At 34.5% G+C, this 14,741-nt stretch overlaps 1 protein-coding gene across 2 annotated transcripts in view; it reads right to left on the bottom strand.

Moving 5' to 3' along the window:
* The window catches only part of LOC129001400 (ubiquitin-conjugating enzyme E2Q-like protein 1), a 52,639-nt gene that overhangs the window by 25,139 nt on the left and 12,759 nt on the right, over positions 1 to 14,741 (bottom strand). The window contains exon 2 of one of the 2 annotated variants that reach the window (XM_054428654.1): positions 11,640 to 11,676. The exons of the other annotated variant lie outside the window; for it this stretch is intronic. The gene's annotated coding sequence lies outside the window, so the exon portion shown is untranslated. The remainder of the gene's footprint in view (positions 1 to 11,639; positions 11,677 to 14,741) is intronic. 2 annotated transcript variants of the gene reach the window in all.

Raw genomic sequence — 14,741 nt, 5'->3', positions numbered from 1 at the left:
CAATATCTAAATAATATTTTATTAACAGACTAATATCATTCCTAAAAAAATACAGTGTGTTAATTCTAATTTGTAAAAAAAACAAATTATTATGATCTATTTGCAATTATGAGCAATAATGGCGGTTTTATGGTTTTATTCAAATGGAGGAATTTATAGTTAGAGCAGCTAACTGTAAACAGTGGTCGCAGCAATGACCCTGAATCAAGGTCGAACAACTTGTTCGTAGCAATAATCAGCTGATAGGTATCTCCAATCTTCGCAACCGTCAGCTGTTTCATTGTTGTGCCTTATTGTAGTGACAGTATGTTATTTGTATGACCTGTGTGCAAATTCGCACTTTGCTGCATTTTAGTGCAGAAATTATGTGTAACTAGTTAGCAAAGACTGCTTACTTACATTGCACTCGCGTTACATATTTTTCACACAGTTAGGCCTAATATAAAGCATGTACAAAAATAGTCTTTCAAACACTATACATGTTTTTAGTTAGGATAAATGGTTAAATCCAAGCGTTGAACGAAATGGGAAACACTGCACCAGCTGATCGTAGTCGTAGTATCTTTAATAGTTGCCAACTTATTTTCAAAGACGTATTACGTGCCTAATGAAAGCACTTTGTTTTGTGTTGTTTCGTTGAATTACTGGAGTGCGGCTAAATATGAGTACGGCAAAAGTAAGTAAATGCAGCAATTAACTACTTTGCGTGCTATAATCAGTGCAAGGAAGCCTACTTTGTTAGGTAACTGTAGGAAAAGATAATTTACGCAAGTACTACATATTAATACTTCCTACAGCTTTGTATAATTTTCTACATACAATCAAGATGAAACCGTGTATACGTGCGTTGATGTTTTCGTGTATGTTTTTTATAATCGGTTTAGTGAACTGTTTTTTGTATCCGACTGCCCTTTTGTTTGACATTACCTATTTACAATTTACTCAATGAAACCAACACTTTATAGCTGCAAAGTGGTCCTTGGGGTTTTACTACAGCAGCATTGCATTTTACAAATGTTACTTTATGCAGGTATTTTTATTTAAAGCGTATTATGTTATCTGACTCTCGGACGCAACAAGACTCTTTAAAAATGAAAATAAAGTTAATAATCATCACGTTTCAAGAGAAAACTTACACAATTTAGTTTATATACGTCTAATAATATTTCTCTAAATAAATGTTTGTTCATCAGAGAATCTCCATAGAAACGGGTGCGATACAGTGGATAAGGCAGTGAGTGTCATAATCATCGATGTATAATAACTCCCTGGATTGCGCGCTCAGGTTGAAGTAGGCCTCGAAAAACGGGGGTAGCGGATTTCTACCCCCGGATATTTACCCCCATGAAAAAACGCCTACGTCATTTTGACGTCACGAGGGGCGGGGCCTATACATGGTCAATAAACAGCCCGCGACTGGAAATTTACCCCCAATATATTATTAAATAATCAACATGTAATTGTTTGATTATAAAGTGATTTGCCATAGCACGGAAATCTACCCCCGAATATTTACCCCCAGACATTTACCCCCGGATATCTACCCCCGGACATCTACCCCCGGAAATCTATCCCCGGACATCTACCCCCGGACATCTACCCCCAGACATCTACCCCCGGACATCTACCCCCGGACATCTACCCCCAGACATCTACCCCCAGACATCTACCCCCGGACATCTACCCCCGGAAATCAATGGCTCTTCGGTTAAGCATTGTCTTGTAATATCCAGTATTAAGCATGCGATATGTCATTGTCTTGTTTAACATTATCTATCTTCCTAATTCAATAAGCTATAACAGTCCTTTTTTCACCCGACCTTCTTCACCGATTGTTACGATTTAGGTGTCATTTTAAAGTTTAAGATCTTGCGCAGAGCAAAATGGTAATTAAAAAGGATATTTCGATTAGGGCTTCAAAAGGTTGACCCCCAAGCCTTTGATTTATTCCTAGAAGGTGCTTCCGATGGTTGACCAACTTTCACACTATACAGTAACAGTTATAAAGGTGAAATGTGAGCAGATTACTAATCAGTTCCATTTTTAAGTCAGGTTGAAAACCAGAATAGATCGTCTGCAACTGTAAACAAAAGATGGAACACTACACCAAAACGACTTTTCGTTTTCAATTGGCAATCTATCAATAACCTGTGTTGCCTGTACAGCGAGGCATTTTGAGAAGGAGTAAACCAGCCGGATGAATGCTTTAGGTTTATCAATAACGAAGATAAACATAGTTTTAGTTACACACCGGTAATCTTTGAGTTGACTTATTTAAACTCATTGTAAATATTCGTTGTTATTCATTTTGAAATAACTCCTTTAATACTTTGCAATTGCTCGAATTCGAGCAACATGTACACTAAATATATATTATTGCACTTACGATTTATTTGATCCGTTTATTTACGTAAGTCACAACGTTTTTAATCTTACTTGGTTTTGGATTTTATTACAAAACATGATCGGAAATGGTTGCAGTATTTGTAAACTAAATGTAATAACAAATTTCCAGTGACAGCTAGAAAAAATCATCTTTATCCAGCTTTTCATCTTTCACAGCTGTTCGTTATTTCATTGATGTCGTATTCTCCAAACAAATCTATATCTATATATACTTATTTAATACGCAAGCAGGTTTTTGTGACAATTACTCCTCCGAAACTACTGAACCGATTGACATGTTTTTGGTGTCATTGGAAAGAGGGTAACGTGAAGTTGTGCAGGAAACTTTCTTTTTAGGGAAATAATGAGAGATTGAGGCCCTGGAGCCCTTTAAAGTTTTGTATTTCTCCATAAGGATAACCTGGGAGATAATTTTTATTTACAGAAACATATGTTTGTTACTTGAAAATAGTCAAAGTCTACTACATAATAATTGCTGTGTATTATGACTCTTAATGTATACCTACTACATTTCAATCAAGGAATGTGTACCTTAAAGTTTACCCATAATGGATCTTACTACTTTATTTTAATGCTGGGAATAGTAAAATTTAGTGGAGAATAAGTTACCATGATTTAGAAAACTTTACTATAATAATTTATGTATTTAAATCACAAATCTTTGACATTATTAATTCATTTGAAACTAAACAGCTGATCGACAAATCAAACAAATAATCTACTTCATGTGAATAATGTTATTACACAAACATAGTTTTTTTTAAACCAATATCTTGATTCTTTTTTACTTGTGGGTGTATTTTGAGTTTGCAGTTATGAAAGCAACAAACCAAGTAACTTTTATCTAATTTTCTTTATAAACTAACAGTATTAATGAATTACTACATGAACTTGACAAGTCAGGTAATTAATTGTCAGTATACCAAGGGGAAGAAGAGTGGGTCCTTGAAAACAGACGAAGGCGGAGACACCCATCTAGAAAATCCAACTGAGTTGTTAAATATAGAGGTCAGTGGATTGCCAAGACACAGATTAGACTAATAAAAGGGGGCAGTGGTTTTATTGATGAGGAATATTAATACATCAAAAAGGGCCTTATTAATGGCACAAGGCTTCATGTGATCAGAATGGTTAACAACTTAATAGAATGTAAAGTCTTAACCAGAACAAGTGAGTGGGGACGTATTTTGATTTCGAGGATAAAAATTTACCCTAATGCTAATTTCTGTTACCTTTGGCATTTGCAGCGCTGTTCTTACTCAGACCAATTTCAGTCATGAGCAACTATATTATATTTTGTTTTAAGTAAGGCTACATCTCTTAATAGGATACGCATATTCGTTACGGAAAACTCTGACCAGGGTAATCTTCCTGAAGGTAACTTTAAGGCGAAAATCGTAGTATTCATGGAAGTGCTTTTGTGATAAAAATATTGTTTTTTAGTGTTTATTTTTAAAAGTGTGTTTTCTTCAAGCAGCATTTTTATGACCCTCAAAATATGCTACATAGGCCTATTAATTGGTTTGATATGATAAAATGTTTTGTTAAATGTGTTTTAAAAATCTTTAAAAAATGACTACCCTATAACCTTGCTCGCTGCCTATAACATACTTGAACTTGAACACTTATTAATTTACTAAATATAATACACATACAGCTAGAAAATGGCTGGACTGCTTCCCTTCCAAGGCTTCATTATTACTGTTTAATTTTCGTCGTCGAGTCAATATATAATACGATGAATTTGTTTTCTAAATTCATATGTTATTTTGCGGGGCATTGAGCCGCACAGGTTCACTAGTAACACTTAAAACGCTTTATAAGGGATACGCATATCAGTTATTATTCCTAGGTGATCCGGCGACCCCGGACCCCTCGCTCTGTCCGCGAGGAGTGGGGATAAAAGGCATGAGTCACCCTAGTGGCGAGCGTCGCGCCCGCTCTCGCCGTGTATTGCTATGTTAGTTTTGTGGAAATATTCCGAGGATAATTGATTGTAACGAACTTAAGGAGGTTTTATAGGCAGATATTATTAATCTACGTACTTGCTCACACTTTGTAGAGTATGTGTCAAAAGTTAAGCTCATAAGAAATGTAGTGGTGATATAAAAGAGTTAGATTTATTTATATTTGAACATTAACCAGAGGAAAGTATATCACAATAATTATTTAATCACATATGCATGTCATCATTTGCTTCGGTGAGGCCCAATTATTATTGAGAGACTTTGCATTATTAAAGAAAATATATTTTGTTTATATTATAGTATGTTTCTTTGTCATACTGTGATTAACATGTTTGGAAAACATATTATGTTGCTAAATTAAATGAGTGTATAATATTTAATGCCAATATCTCAAATGTATTCATTATTCTCACTGAAGTAAAATAATAACAAAATATTTTCTTAGGTATTAAATATTGCTGTGAAATCCAACATTTATTCTTTGATTCGAAGAATTTTGTTAACTATAGACTACCGGTAAGCATTAAAATGCATAAACATACGCCTGTAAATTTGGTTACCATTCTTCGTAATGTAATGACATATTTGATGTAATATAATGATAATTAAATGCTAGAAACTCGGTTTCTATATCCCGTAAACTGATGCTGAGCCGGCCGAGCTCCTAGCGCCAATGCCGCGCCAAGCGATTTTATGCCTATTTTTAATCGCTTAAAAATGATACAAGCAGGCTCCGTATCAAAAAAAGCTTCAAATAAAAAATAAAATTCATACTTTGATCTAAAACTTTGCCGCAGGAATTTTTTTCCTGACCAAAAACTAAAAAAGTTCCTCGCTTACTACATTTTTCATGTTTTCAATGGTGTTAAAAAACAATCATCGGTTTTAATTTGCCTAAATAAATTATAAAAAATATGTTAATGTAAAAACTAGCTACATAGTAATGAGCACTGGTTTTTCCAGAAAAATAATATATCAATTTGAAATTTTTATGTTAACAAATAAGTGTAGCAGAGCAGGTTGAGTGAATGTATGTTTGTGTAAAACAGAGAGGTTCAATCGGTCCGTCCGCCTCGGTATCCCGCCAATTCGATTGGCGGGCACGGACCGTTTTTCCACCACCTAGCGCGCTATCCAGTAGAGTTATTATACATCGATGGTCATAATAGGCTTATTTATGGCAAGTTACCTAGGTAACAGAACTAATTCTAGAGAAGCTATTTTAGTGTTTGACGTTTTACTCTTCATCAATCCATACAAAATGTGATGAGTATTTTGGTTGCGTATACTGTCCGGAACCGCCTTCACAATAGTTCAAGTATAAAAGGTAATTACGTTATAACGGAATATTAAGTCTAGCAAGAGGGCTAGAGGGTAGTGGGATTATCACTTCGATAAAATACATTGGCGCGATTATCGTAATTTTATTTGAGCCTTGAACCTCGAAAACCAATCCTGTGGTCTAGGACTGGATCAGCTCGCTCCCTATTGCTACTCTTAACTTTTATGGTACTAGATGTTGACTTTTCACACTCTTGAAGAATTCCCCAGGCGTCACAAAAATCACACATATATTCTTTCCGTAGTATACAACTGTGACAGCAGGTTGAGTCGAGATCTACAACAGTTTGACGGCCTTTGACTTTGACTCCGGTCGTACTTGACATTTGCTGTTCCGGTTGCCCGTGAAGTTGTGTGTTGTGTGGAGACCTTCAGTCCTCTAGCTCGATCTATTTCGTCTATTTAAGATACTGACGACGTGTTTCCTTGTTGGGTTGCGTGAAAGTTGAGCAACTGAGACAAAGAGAGGTCGACTACAAAAGCTACTCACACACACTCAACCTGCGTTCATACTGTATTCGTGGTACGTCTGCGTTGTGTTTGCTTGCAGAATTCAATCTTCATTTCGAGGTTTGAATGTAACATGATAAACGGTTTTATTGAAATTGAAAGTCTATGTAAGGAACCACACGTTAAGAAGGAAAGAGTCCCAGATTTTTCAAAGATGTCGACTGATGTAACTTCTAGTGATCTAATGTGTTTGTAAGATTGGTTGGTTAATTACTAAAGCGTGAAATTGTTAAAATTAGCTTTAGCGACATCAGAATACATATAATAACGATCAAGTCATTACTTCAATTAGGTCTGCGACCTACAAATAAATACAGGATAAAAACAGTGCATTCGTGGAAAAAAGTATTAGGCTATCAAATTTTTGATTGGGGAAATCGTTTGTGAGTTGTTTTCTTCCTTCACTAAATTACTGGATTGTCAAACAAATAGCCTCGACAAGTAGTTCATCATGGATTTTTTTCAATAAATCAATCGTATCGAACAGTTAGTGAGTGTATTAAATTTAATAGGGTTTCTTACCTGTTCAATAGTATTTGTTTTACAGCTTATAGCAATTACGTATATTATAGTTTTACCAGATAAGAAACACTGCATATTTAATTGAAATGGGGAGGAGGGTTTACCTTTAAATGAGAAGTTCTAATATTTTTCTTTGAAAAAACTTCTGAGTTGTAAATTTTTGAACTATTTACATTATTGGGCTACTGCCCAAGATAAATAATTTGTGGAAACCATTTATTTATTGAGAGAGCACACAACTTTATCCTTTACTCTTATACGAGCAAAGTATGTTTGTCTGTCTGTATGTCTGTAATATATATCAAAATCAAGCGGAAGGATGTTGACTAAATTTTGGAATTTGGGACTTATAGCTCTAGAAATCAAGAGCCACTACCTCAGAAAAATTCGTATTTTACTACTACTCATTCGAAAATTTAAAAATTTAACATTGGCCTTATGGGTTGCCACGTAACTATGTTGGTTGAACAAAATAACAAGTAAAAAGTAAACAAAAGACTTGTAACACGTGTTTATAACAAGCCATCCACAGTATACTAGCAAATTATAAAATACAGTACAAAGTGATAAACATCAGTTGTAACTATTGAGCAAAGATTACACTGAAGATTACTCGATATAGGGGAAAACAGAGCAAGTCAGGGTTGATGAGTGATGAGTGTTTCGTGTTAGTGTTTGAGTGCTCTGACGCCAACTCGTTTCACTCTTATTTAAGGGTAGATTTTACAATTGTTATGCACTCTTTTTTATAGTTAACATAATTTCGACTGCTGTATTCATTATAAATTGAAATTCCACAGGAATTTAAATAATAAAAGCCAAAATTTGTTGTAAAAAACGTAAGTCGAAATAAACCACAGTATACCGAACCATGGCTCGGTTCCCGGGTACTTTTATTTTAACAGAACCCTAACTATAACTGAGCCATAATTAAGCACGTTTCAAAATTTAAAAGCTATAACATGTGTCTAAAAGACAAGCAAAAATAAATTACAAACTAACTGGGTAGAATATATTTACATTAATTAATTGATAATCCCAGGGAAAACAGCATCCGGAGACAAAATCTACCTCAGAGGACACAATGGGGGATCGGAATGGGAACATCACCATCAAATTTGAAGACACGCACCTAAATCACTTACCTAAACTATTATAATTTGTTTAAAACTAACAACCTTGGTTACATAATAATTGTAGATACACAAAACGGCGTTTTACCAAGCAACATTAAATTAGGTAAACTCGAAAAGCTCAGTAAAGCCCGACCAAATGACCCAATCCAACCTAACCCTAAGCTTACCTTAACTGGGGTCACTAGCCCCGAAACCACCCTGCACAAAGAGTAGGTAAGCAAAACTTTTCGGTTTATATGTACCCTTAGAGGAAACCTATTAAGTTTTAATTAATTAATTTTCACTTGGATCAATCCAATTTCGTCGCCATAAGACGTAAACGACAACAGTGTCCTTTCTACAGACTGACCTCCATGCCTCCGATAGTTCAAGGCTAACCACTCGGTAGACTCACACATTGCATCCTGGAGTCAATAGTTGCATAATCCTGCAGTTTGTGACCGTTTATAGCTTCTAACGGCTTGAGACTTGCTTGGACCTGGAGACTGTACACGCTATCTCCATCCTACAGCAAAGCTGACATCAAGTCTTCAAAGTATTAACTATGGACAATTCTCTATTCTTACGTTGATTCTGTCAGTAGGAAGATTAGATCAGGGATAATCCTCTCGTGTTAACTATAAAACCTCGTAACAGAGATGTATTTTCAGGGTGTGGCCTTGACTTAATCCAAGCATGTTTTCCAAGCGCTTCAGTTGCATTTGCACTAAATACAGCAGGTGGAGAAACAAGTCCTGTATTTATTTTCCACCTTCAAATAAAGGCTGTTAGAATCATCTACAACCTCCCTTATACTTGTCAAATCTAGGGAGGTATTTTGATCAAAGCAATAACTGCTCCACTATTATCTGACCCAGCTGCACCAGTGCACCACCCCTCTCACCCTATTTGCCCCCTCCCGTTCGTTTTTCCTTTGCAATTTGTTCAAAATTTACTCAATTTCCTAAAGTCAAAATGTGTCTCATTTTCAGTAAATTTCCTCCCACTCCTACTTGCATCGTATTAACTCACATCTGAGTATTATCGTAAACGCTTTAATAAGGCCCTTATTCGAGTAAATGATGCATTAAGCTATTGTTTAGCCTACAGTTTAATTTATAATCTGAGATATCATCTAGCTAGTCTGGCTCTGTATCATATCTTTAGTTTGTACCATGTAAATGTAATCTCTAGTAAAAATAATATCTTGTAATTTCTAACCTGATTCTTTGAATCATGACTAGTTTTGTAAATAGCGAGCAAATACAGTCTGAAGTAGTTTCTAGCTTGAAATCAAAAGCTGATGGTGGTGATCTTAGTGAAAATACGCACAGGTTTGAACGGTAATGTAATATCAGAGAAAATTGAACCTAAATAAAAATACATTTTATCTTCTTAAATTTATTTCCATGTCTTTAGCCTAACTCTCGTTTGAAATTGACTCTGGACAGCTTACTTATCCACAAAAGATTTATTTATTTATTACATTATTATATAAATATTAATTGCATTACATACTACGAACCTTCTATCTCCAATGTTTTCACAACGTCGTGTTAACATAAGTCAACAAATACTAGAATCCACTTATATTTTGGTTATACAGTATTATAAATTTTATACATATTAACAAACTCGTTTGTATATTTTTTAAAGTATACATTTGAGTTATAAAACGCCGCACTGCGAGGTCTCGGTCAGTGACTGGATTGCATTGATCACATTCGACAGACGACACAGGCTGCGACATACATGTTACATAACTGCACAAATATTAACTAGAGTCTTGACCTCAATACGTCACTCACTAAGGGAAATATCTCAAACTAAACCCACAACTTTATTTCTAAAAAAAGACTTATCGTTTTGAACTTAATTTTACTATGGACTGGACGTCTGATTCAAAACCACTTTGGCGTTGTGGCTTATGTGTTTTGTGGAAAAATAGGATTTACATGTTTCCATGCTTTTAGAGGAGAGTCTACTATAAACACATTACAAGGCTAAAGTAGCTTTGATTTTGAGTTTGCTATCCTAGGCAAAAAAAATGGAGTCCCTAGTCGTGGAATAGTGAAAAAATCATGAAAAAATCGGGCCATATGATGTATGGTTTTGAACCCTATGATGTAGGCCTAATAATACGAAATTGAAAGTTTACTATACGTTCAGCATTTGATCTCAATTGTTTTTATTACGTGTAAAAAATTTGTCCTGGTTCTCTATAACATTAAACTATTTTGTTAGTTCAAGTCAAACAACTTCAAGTAAACTGTAAAGAAACCCACACACACTCATTACGGCACTTGAGACTTTGGGGCAGAAAACTTTGTTCTTAAAAACTGTCCAATAACTTAGGTGATTGAGCAAACAATTTAATAGATTCCGAACAATTTTATGTTCTCTCGGATTTAAACTGTTCAGTAATATCTTTGACAACTGACTATGCACAAAGAAGTATTGAAAAAAATATTATTAGATCCCTAATGTTAACGCATTAATTGTCAATGTATAATCTTTTAGTATGGTTCAAAGGAAACATGTTGTGTCTTTAAGAGAAATCAGTAAAGTTTTCCTTTTCTTTTCTGTTTTCTTTCACTTTGATATTTACGCCTCATTTCAATAATTGATCGAAATGCTATGATTAAATACTTTACATTTAGTTTCTAGATAAAAGGACATAAGTAGAGTGAAATCTCAGCTTATAATGTCAGAGGCAGTTGTGTCCTGAGAGAATAAATCGGCTTGAAACTTGGGAGCAATATATATCAAAGTGTTTGTCGTAACGTTCAGAGTTCTGAGCAACTACAACACGAGACCTGGTTTATTGAAGCTAAACTGGAGAAGTAATATTACTGACCTGCCCTGGGCTTTAGGTTAACATATCAGTTTCAATATTGCATCTGTAGTTATTGATTTTAGTGGAAGATATTTTTATCTGCAAAACTGAGGCTCGAGTGGTAATCGGAAGGTTCGATTCTGAGAAAAGTCTGTGGCTTTTTATGGTTCGAAACTGGACCCAGCTGTAGATGATCGTTGTTATAACAGTCTTGGCTAAAAAAAAACAGCTGATTTTTGAGAGTCATAATACCTCTATGTTGTTCATTCTACTTCAACCTTAATTTGTTTTCACCTCATAACAAAACTCAAGTTAATAAACATAAACACTATTTTGTTTCTGACAATCTTGACAAAATTCTATTAATCGCATATGTCCCAGACAGGCAAAACTTTTTATGGCAGAACAACAATTTTCAATACAGTTAAACTTTCATGATTTTCCAAGCCTGGGCGAGAAATTGATCTGAGTCATAAGTAGGCCTATATTGCGGTAAAAATTTGGTTACTTATTTTATGCCCTTCTAATGCTTTTGTTTGATATTGTATGACCATCGTATTTTGAATCCATCGTACTGAATATTTTAGTGCTTTGCATAAAACCTAAATGTCTGACAAAATATTAGCTACATCGATTTACTATTTTGCGAGGCTAATTGACTGCGAGACACGACATGAGTGAATTAATAGTTTATGTAAAACGAAATATTAGAAAAAAAACTTTCTGAAACAAAACAAGAAATGTAGTTCGAAAACTGACCATAACTTTTATTACTAATCACTAAAACACCCCCAATATAAAACAATATTAGGGAAATTTAATTTTAACAATTTGCTGCCTACTTATCAATGACTCATTGTATTAGAATGCCTAATTATGGAAGTAGGGCTTATCGAACAATCCAGAAACTGAAGACAAACTTTAACTGTTTATTTTACTTACTAGTTCGGTGGTACGAGCCGGTCCTGCGGTACAGTCCCTGCAACAAATAGATTCATGAAGATCAGACTGTACTGCCTGGGGTGATCATTGACTTTGGATAGACCAAATAGACTTCTCGTCCTATTATGTTATGATGTGTTTCCTGTATGTGACTTTTGAGTGCGTTGATGTTGCCGATTGTGTTTTAATCTTCTGTTAAAATATCCTGAACAACCAAAATTTTTGAAATACAGGGTTTATAACAAACTTTTGAACTTTACCATCTTTCCATCCTCTTTCCACATAAAAGTGTTCTAAAAACACCACTTGAAAGAGTGGCTAAACAAGTTAAAATTAGTAGCAGTTTTATCAGGGAACAAATGTTAACTATTTGTTCCACACCCTGTACATTTTAAGCTAAAAAGTACTAGCGTTGATTTAACACCTCTTATAGCAAGGAACAAACCCACACACCAGTTAAACTTGAATGTATTTAAAATACTAAAATGCTATGGAAAGAGATGACAACAGGCCGACGACGTAGGAAGTAGTAAAGTTTAGCCTCGCAGAGTGTGGGAACCGTTTGTGGCAGTTAGATTAATGTATCTTTAATACTTAAATGCTATGAGAAGGAAAGGAAACAGGTCCATGACGTAGGAAATGGCGAAGGAAGTAGTAAAGGCTGGCATCACAGCGGGGGAATGATTTCCCCCGAGCAAAGCTCGGTCCCCAGGTACTTTTTATATAAATAGTTTGAGAAAATTGAATAAAGGTAATACAAAATATAAGACGCATTCAACATTTGAGACAATGGGATTTTGAAAAGTTAATCGATGTATATTGACATCAACGTGATATTTAGCCATATTTGAAGTGGAAACGAAATTGGAGTACGACAAACTTGCTTTAAAATCTTTACAAAACTCGAATAATGTCCATTAATTGATAGCAATGCTTCACATACAAAACATCGTGAAGCCGCCGAGCCAATATCCCACATCAGATCAATATCAATCACGCCATCAAAGGTCTCTAGTCAATGGTTTATTGACAATCCCTACATCAATTATTCTATATTGATCGACCTACATAGTTTATTCAAGGCGCTCGTTCCTGCAGTGCCTGACCCAAAATATTTAATTGCTCGATTCTCATCAGATCACTTTGTGAATGAACAAACATTTTCTAGGTTTACTGTGAAATTATTTTGTTCAACGGCATAGTTTTATATGTTCTAGTTTGTGTCAATACAAGTTGTCATATACACTTTTCATTTAGTAGGGGGTTAAAAGATTAAAACTCTATTATTTATGTATTGCCTGATTGTTTCACACAAATTATGTAGGGATTATGGGGGAAATTAACGGGAAAGGTCCGTTTAAATTATCTCTGGAATAAATATTTTTCTTTCATCTATCACCCATCTGACTTAAAGAGTATGTTTTCTGTGCATAAAGGGACAAGAGGGTTTTTTTCAGATACTCATTTCCAGCATGTTAACAACTTTTTAAGACTGTTCAATATTATTTTGCTAAAATGCCAGAACAAACTTGTGGTCAGCATGTGGTCGCTGTTGCATTAACTAATTGTTTCGTGGTGTAAGATCATTGCTATTCAACGATTAAGGATGGACATTTGTTGTTTCCATGATAATTTGGGTCTACTTCACAAGATTTGTATACTGCACTAATAGGCTTTCAAGGTAGCCTAATCTATTTAAATAGGCAAGCAGGTTTCTTTAAAACCTTTTTTCTCAGCTCGTGTGCATCGCAGGGAAAATCTACGCATACTGTTAAAAAGATTTTCTTGTGGATGTAAATTACAGTACCTTAAGGAAAAAAAAGTATCGTTCACATAATTTCTTTGGAATAGTGCCAAATTACTAATACGAAATGACTAATAAACAAAATATTGTTTATTATAACAATTTCAACGACGTAATCAAGGATAACAAAATCAAAAGAGAATTCATGATTTAAATAACTATCGAATCAGCCTGCGATATTCGTAACAACAATTAGAACATAACTAACAGAAAGACCAAAATCCAAATCAAATTTTTATAATATATATACTATTATCTGACTATTGTATGAATAACAATAATTGATAATGATCTGAAAATTTAAAATTACAACAAACACATTCATACAACTCATATTTTATTTATTTGTTTAGAAGCGGACACTTCATTCCATTGTTCATGTATTGCGAATTTAATTGGTTTTCTTTAGACAAAAACAAAACCAGAAAGAGACAAAGGAGGCAGGTGGTTCAGGGGAAGACAGCTGATCAACAATCAACAGGTGAAACTGGGAACACCTGCCACGGAGTAATAACAATCGAGGTCAAGACACACAGAGGAAAGAGTTAAAATTTTACGAAACCTTTGTTGAAAGAATACACACATTCACAGTACAGTAATGTCATGTACAGTATATTTTATCGTAGATAGTAAATGCTTTTGATTACAATGCGAAGACACGATTAATTATTTGATCGATTCCAGTTGGAAATGCTCCAAGTAGAATCACTGATGGACAATTTCTAATCTTTAGGAACGAAAACCTTTTATGTCTATATAATTCATTAAGATTAATAAGACGTCAACACATCAGGGTGCGTAGTTTGGTGTGTACATATATATATATATATATATATATATATATATATATATATATATATATGAATTTGAAAGTATTGTGTTTTTGGCCTCTAGGCACCTCAAAACGAAAAAGTAAATCAGCCCCGGGTCCAGGTCTTATCATGAGTACTACGGTAATAGCTTATTCACTATATGGGAAATTCGCTAAAAACAAATTAACATTTAATTAATAGGAAGGGAAGCGTAAACATATTCTTAAAACATATTTACACGAATAAAACTATATCATATTATTGATTCCGAATACACCAAACCTATTTTTAACAGGGCAGTAAGTGAAAGAGGCCCTACTGACCGTAAACGAAATAAGTTATTACCGGTGTAGCATGATGAACAACAGAAGCCTTTTAAAAGCAATATTCTTAAAATTAGTTGCTCTTTTGTAAGGTTGATTGATACAATCTGCCTGTCGTATTCCTATGTATTCTTCCATTGTTGAGACGGTTGACAGTTAGTTT

This window comes from Macrosteles quadrilineatus, unplaced genomic scaffold (genome assembly GCF_028750875.1).
Source record: "Macrosteles quadrilineatus isolate MER2022 unplaced genomic scaffold, UCM_ALF_1.0 Scaffold_8__2_contigs__length_117827958, whole genome shotgun sequence".
NCBI lineage: Eukaryota > Metazoa > Arthropoda > Insecta > Hemiptera > Cicadellidae > Macrosteles > Macrosteles quadrilineatus.
The sequence above is the reverse complement of the archived record's forward strand: the minus strand, read 5'-3'. Positions and strand labels throughout refer to the sequence as shown.